The sequence below is a fragment of the Crocuta crocuta genome, unplaced genomic scaffold (genome assembly GCF_008692635.1).
Source record: "Crocuta crocuta isolate KB4526 unplaced genomic scaffold, BGI_CrCroc_1.0 scaffold25, whole genome shotgun sequence".
In the NCBI taxonomy this organism is placed as follows: Eukaryota; Metazoa; Chordata; class Mammalia; order Carnivora; family Hyaenidae; genus Crocuta; species Crocuta crocuta.
In genome coordinates, this window is record NW_027532015.1 from 7161583 (window position 1) to 7169106 (window position 7524).

A 7524-nucleotide genomic window follows, 5' to 3' on the forward strand; every position below is an offset into this window, starting at 1 on the left:
GTGTCAGAAAAAACTACTATAAAAAGTCAGTCAGTTTTATGCTTGAACATGGAAGTACAATATAGTATACTTTTCTTTTATTTTATCCTACTGGCTATTTTACTTATTCCTTACCTTTTCACCTCTCCCTCTCCCTAGTTTTCAATACCCAGAATATTTTGCTGTTAATGTGGTTGAATAAGGTAGCTCTTATTCTAAAAAGTACTGCTGGCCACTATCATGATAAAATATACCAAAAGTGAATTTTCCTCACTGAATTCTCCTGAAACCAATATTGCACTACATGTTAACCAGCAAAAATTTAAATTTAAAAAAGAATAAATCAGAAATTGATAAAACTAAAGAGAAATAGAATAAAACTACAATGCTTCAAATAGTATCCTCCTGAAAATTGAGAATTACACCTTTCTGCATGAAGTTGACGTACTTTGCTTTCTTTAGAAATACAAATGACATCAAAAATGTTTTAAAATAAAGAGTATTAAAGAAGTGAATTTTCCTGTTGCACAGAGACAGACTATTTTTGGCACAATCAGCAAAAATTTTGGTTAAATGAATCACCTTTTTTTGCACAGCAAAATCAGAAGCAAAATTCTTGGATTCCTGTCAATTGTGCCTCAATTTATACTGGCAGCCACAATTAACTTTGACAAAAGTTACCATCACAATACTTCTTGGAAGCAATGGCCAGAGTACAGGGAGTCACCAATTTTATATAAGGGCCGCTCCTGGAATCAAGGGAGATGGTTAAAAAGTATTTTTCAGAAACTGGAGCCAACAAAGAAGAAATTAAAATAGATTCAGATCTCCTGTGGGATTCTTTGCAGAAAAAAAATCATATTCTATTAGATATTTCAACAAAAGTATTGCTGATGAGTACACAGTGTCTTGTAAAATCTGTATGCTCGGACTTCCCTTGAAAATGCAATAAACACAAGGAAAGCTACACTTGACTGTTTTCTAAATTTTTTAAAAGTTTATTTATTTTGAGAGAGAGAGAGAGAGAGCATGGGAGGGGCAGAGAGAGAGGGAGAGAAAGAATCCCAAGCAGGCTCCAAACTGTCAGCACAGAGCTTGATGCAGGGCTTGAACTCATGAACCATTAGATCACAACCTGAGCTGAAACTGAGTGTGTCAACTGACTGAGTCACCCAGGCACTTCTAAACTTGACTATTTGAAACTTGCCTATCATTAGACTCATAAAACCTTTTACTTAAAATGTTAAAAATAAGGGAAATGGTTTATTTAAAAAACCCTGCTAAGTGTTTACTTAGCATCATTCAAGAGAAATTCTGAATCATTTGAGCACCAGAGTATCCTGGTCACCAGTACTTAAGATCAAATTTATTTGACTGTCTTTTTTGGTCAAATAAGAATTTCTCTTAGAGAGAAAATGGTAATCAAAAAACTGCCTTATGTTCCCTTAAGAAAGAGGAGAACTTAGCAGAGGGAATAAACATCAATAAAGGATATTATAAATGATGTGGAAGAGAACTCTTTTGTCTAAGAAAAGACAAACCTTTGGGGTTTGTACGCCCAAAAGGAAATGGAAAAGATGAATGAGAAAGGAGGTTGAAGAGAGGAATAATGGAATCTCCAGGGATGAGATAATTATCTATTATACTTATTTTCCCATGCTATTGTGTGAACCTCTCCTCTTGCTCATTTCCAAAAATCACTAGCGAAGTCGACCAGGGTCATGGTCACTTTATATGAGAATGTGTTGGGGGTTAAGTAGGTGTATTTTAAACTTGAAGAATGGACTAGATTTCATATCTTGCCATTGTGGTGTATAACAGAGATTCCCAAAGAAAAAGAAAAAGAAGAAAGGAAAGGGATGGAAAGAAAAAAAAAAAACAAGTATCTCCTTGAAAATACAAAAAAATTCTGAGAAATCTTGATGTGTGACTTCTATAGATTGAGAAACTGGGGGAGAGTGTAGTACCAATGCTATTTAGATCCAACATACAAGTGGCCCCAGCTGATACCTTACTGGCACTAGGAAGAGATGCTCCTTATGAAGTTGGGGCACTTTCCAAAACTCCTCTCAAGCCTCATTACTATCCAACATCTTTTACTCTGATGCTAAGAAACTCTGCCTTGCCTTCCTGATTTGATTTTTGATGGTTAACCAAAGTTAGATGTACAGATGGCAGAAAAGATAACATAACACAGAAAGAATTGGATCAAATGTTAGGGACTCTCCTCCAATAATGATGATGATGATATTGATGACGATGATAATGATAATGAAGAAGATGATGATGATAGACAGTTCATTGCACAGAATTCCATCTGAAATTGTCCTAGTTAACTGCCTTATTTTGCCATTCTTCTTTCATCACCTGGACACTGAAATCAATGCCATGTGATCAAAGCCCCGATTTAATGTCTTGACAATCCTGTACTATGGGGTGAAGACTACTACAGTCCAGGGTTTTTAAAATGGAAAGGATCTATTGTTACACCTACAGTCCAACCACCAGATTAAGACTCCTGATAATCCCCCTAGCTTATCTTGTACCTGACAGCTGCTTCTCTTGGGACCCTGAGTATTGGATCATACATCTGTGATTGCTGGGGCCAGCTTTAGCAGGCTGTAATTCTTCTCTCCACCATGTCCCTTGCCATTCAACTGAGTATTATAGAGTCAAACTAGCCTTATTCCATAACATCACCTCCATTTCCCAAAGGAAACTGCAACTCAGAGCTGTTAAGATGTTGCTCAAGGTCATCTAGCTAAACTAGTTCTCAGAAACAGCTTTGTCTGTTTCTGAATCTAAACCATCTGTTCTCTCCATATTTTCAGCCAGCCTCCCATTATTTATATTTTAAATCATTCCAAAAAGGATTTGAGGTTTTAAAATTAATAACTGAATTCTGGTTTATAAATCAGTACCCTGTACAATTGAATAGCATGGATAAATTCCAGTGCAAGTTATCCTTATGATAAACTAGCCCTCAGTGTCACAGATCCAGCAATTGGACCAATGGTGAATTCACCAAAATTCTGACACTCCTTAAAGCCACCCGAAACAACCCCCTGATCTTTTGCAGGTATTGGAACTGCAATGGAACGTTTTGGCCTCCACGAGTATCCACGAGCCTGTGAATAGTGTCACTTAAGAGACTATTTGACAGAGACTTGAGATCCAGTTGCAATTATCTACAGCTCTCAACAAGTCACCTTAACAGAAAATTGAGTTCAATGATTAAACCTTATCTTTAAACTCAGAATAGCTGCAGCAGGGAGTAGAATGAGTCAGTCCTTCCAACACATTCTCCCCTTAACTTATCACATCACGGCACCACCCACCTGCTCACACAGAGGCTCTTCCATAATTCTCAGCTCTTTCAGCTGGATCTTGATTTTTGTAAGCACAATGGGTATTTGATGTGCTTCACTGATACACTTGGCCTCACTTACTCTTTTCAAAGTGATTCTCATTGAATCTCCTTTAAATAGATCTTTGGAGTTTTCTTCCTTCTTAGCGGGCCTGTTTTATTGGCTCTCTACCCAAAAAGTTATCTCTAGCAATCTAATATCAGGAATGCGCTTAACATTCTGTTAGCTCACTCACTATCCAGGCCTCAAAAGTCAATTTTTTAACTTCACTGAAAGGAAATGAAGTTTTTCTCAAAATGGCAAGACACTTCTTTCCTTGGCCTGCTCTCTAGTAGCACAATGGTTAAGAACAAAATCTCTGGTTTCACAGCTAAATACAAATGCCAGCACCAGAATTCACCAGCTGTGTGGTCTTGGGCATGTGCCTTAATCTGTCTAAATCTCAGTTTCCATTTCTATTAAATAAGGCTAACTATCTTTATATACTTTGAAAAAATGGATACAATGCATGTAGAACAGTACATAAATAAGTGCTTAGAAAATATGAGCTGTTATTCATTGAAATAATTGTCATAAATTAAAAAGTAATGAATAGCCCTAAAAATGAAAAAATGCAAATCATTGCTTGGGAGGTGGGGCAGAGGAAAGCATTTGTATATCTAATGTATTTGTGTCCATGGATTAGTGTTCTACTTATAGTTTAACAGTTCTCCTTTCAACTTTCTCCCTATATGATTAATATATTTGGCAGAGGACTGACAGAGCAATCTCTCTAAAACCTGGCACTAATCTGGTTACATTATGTTCAAAAGACTTCAATGGATAGTCATTGTCAAATAATTCAAACACACACTCTTTATCTTGACACCCTCCCTCCCTATTGAAAGGGCCTCAAACTATGAAGACTCTAGCAGAAGGCTTCGGGTATAATTGGCACACATTAAGTCTTGCTTTGCCTTCTTTTCCTTGAATATTATTGTCCAACTCAACTACGACTCCCTCTGTGTTTCTGTGGCTAGGGACATCTCAAATGTTCCCATCTGTCTCTACTTACCTGACCTGTCAACCCTTCTTTTCCTTCATGCCCAGCTCAAATGTTAACCCAGCCATAGTCCTTTGCCTAGTCTTCTCACTTAAGGGAGCTCTGTCATTTTTCTAAACAAAATTCTACTCTTGTGTATTTTATTACACTTTCCAGGGACTCTACAAGTTTCATATTACTTTGGAAATGCCAAAGGATTTTAAATTTTGCCAAAGGCAGTGGTGCCTGGGAAATGACCTGTAAGGAACCTCATACCCCTCCAAGCTTAGGAACTGACTGAGGCCTAAGTGTGTGAAAGAAGACTTCGAAGTCCAGCAGAGTTTTAATCTCATCTCTGAGATTTAACAATTAGCTGGACATGGGCAATTACTTAACCTCTATGAGAATTGGTTTCCTCTAATAGGACTGCTAATGACCACTTTTGAATTTTTGTTCTGCAGACTCAAGATAATATATAAAAATCTCAGTGCCTAGCAAAAAAGTATATGCTAAGAAAATGCCAAATATAATTACTGCTTATTTAACTGACAAAACTATTGACTCTAGTGAGTCAATTATTCAAGCCCAGTCCATACATAAGCTTTATAAGTTCATTTAGTTTTTGCAGGACTTAGGTGAGATGTGTCAGTCAAGGCTCAGCTCAACAGCTCAAGCTGAACAGTTCAGCTGTGGCTGACTGCAAACCCAAGTAATGCTTTGCTTTGAGAGACTCAGTCAAATTCTCCCTGAAGATTATGAATCATTTTTATAAATATAACAAACCACAAAGGAAGTTATTTTGGCTCAGTATTATATCCACATTTCTCTTTGAGAAAATAGTACCACTGGAAAATGAATTGATATTACATTAAAAAATTTTTTTTTAACATTTATGCATTTTTGAGAGACAGAGCATGAGTATGGGAGGGACAGAGAGAGAGATAGGGAGACACAGAATCCAAAGCAGGCTCTAGGCTCTGAGCCTGAGCATGGAGCCCGAGGCAGGGTTTGAACTCACAGATCTTGAGATCATGACCTGAGACAAGGTCTGAGCCAAAGTTGGACACTCAACTGACTGAGCCACCCAGGCACCCCAACTGATCCTACATTTTAAAATTTAGGTATCAGTTGTCTTACAACCCCATGCTGTAACCAAAAACATGAGGCCTGCCCATGGAAGTGTGTTTGTCTAACACTTCAAACTGAGTTAATGACCAAAGTAAGTCAGGTTGTCTCATACTCAATACGTATTAATTTTATTTCCCTTTGCTTTTATTTTTATGTTTTTTATGTTTTTTTAAATTTTGTTAATGTTTATTTATTCTTGAGAGAGAAAGAGAGCATGAGTGGGCAGAGAGAGGGAGACAGAGAATCAGAAGCAGGTTCCAGGTGGTCAGCACAGAGCCTGCACACGGCTTGAACTCATGAACCATGAGATCATGACCTGAACTGAAGTCAGTCAGACACCTAACTGACTGAGCCATCCATGAGGCCCTTCCTTTGCTTTTCTTTCTACCTCTTCCAAGCTAAACTTCTATCAATTACAATAGCTCCAAGCTTATTTCATTTGCGAGCTTGTTTTGATTTTGAACAGAAGAAGAAGGGGTCCAAAATGATGGCGATAAAATCCTTTTCCTTGTGGTAAAAATTGTGTATTGTTCATGCAATGAAATCAATTTGCCTAAAGAATTCAAACTTTAAAAGAAAATCTCTTCACATTGGGTAAGAAACAGGCATTGCTTTTCTTAGTGTCAAGAAAATTGAAGTGCAAATAGATGAAAGCTATGTCTAAAAGATATCAAAACCTTTTTCATTTCGCATCTGGATGTTTTTGACATTATGTAGTCAAAGTAAATTTCTGCAAGTCTTAGAAAATCAGAGTGGAAGAATAAAGAACGAAATCCAGATTTTCTAGGCCCCCCTTTCATCCTACTTCATTCACTTGCAGCAATACTTCTGCATTCCGCATTGTTTCTAAATGTATCTACGCTGTGTTTCAAAAATCAGTTTCTTTTAAAAATGCTTCTTATTCTTCTTAAAGTAAATGAATTACTTCAGAATTCATTGACTGACAAATCAGTTCTTTTTTGAGACAAAGCAAACAATTATGTTAGATTAAAATTCCTCATTGATGAACATCCTAGGACGTCATTTATCAAGTACCCATATACTTGCAAAAAAAAAAAGGTAATATTATATAATTGATGTTTTGTGCAGATTTTTGATGAATTGGCATTTTGAGTAGGCACAATTCAGACATATACTTAAAAGCCATAAGTAGGGTAACCTAATCCATGTGTGTCTTAGAAAAAATAAAATCCTCAGGGCACCTGGGTGGCTTAGTCGGTTAAGCGTCCGACTTTTGCTTAGGTCATGATCTCGCGGTTCCTGGGTTCGAGCCCCGCGTCAGGCTCTTTGCTGACTGCCAGCTCAGAGCCTGGAGCCTATTTTGGAGTCTGTATCTCCCTCTCTCTCTGACCCTCCCCTGCTCACGCTGTCTCTCTCTCTCTCCTAGAAATAAATAAATTTTAAAAAAAAGAAAGAAGGGGAGGCCTTAAAAAAAAAAAAGAAAAGAAAAAATAAAATCCTCTTCTTTAACATGTTACAAGTCAAGATTAGGAGAACTTGAAGAAATACAATCTTTATTTTTGGTAGAGAGACCCCAGCCATTCCACATCTCATGAGACCATTATGTCACTTTTTTTTCAAAGTTAACACCAAAGAAAATCAGAAGTTACTATAGAATTATTCTCTAAGTTTATAAAGATTCAAAACCTAATTAGGTTAAAATTTTGTATACAGATATAATGTCTTCAGTATTAGACAGCCTGTCAACAAAAGCCTTGCAGGGAAGAGAGCCTGTAGCTGGTATTTTATTACCATTAAGTATTCATTTCCCGTTATTTCTTGCCACCAGAACCCATTTGTTGCTGTGATATTGTCTACTGCTCAAGAAAGAAGAAAGGAGAGGAAGGGAAGGGAGGGGGAGGGGAGGGNTGACATTCTTCTAGATAATGAAATGTAAGCAAAGTTATTATGTGTGGCTTTTCAGAAAGGTCTTTAAAAGCAGGTGAACAAATGCCATTTGCTCTTAATATTCTTCCTACGTGAAAAAAAAAATCTTCCTGCATGGAACACTGATGTGATGGAAGAGAT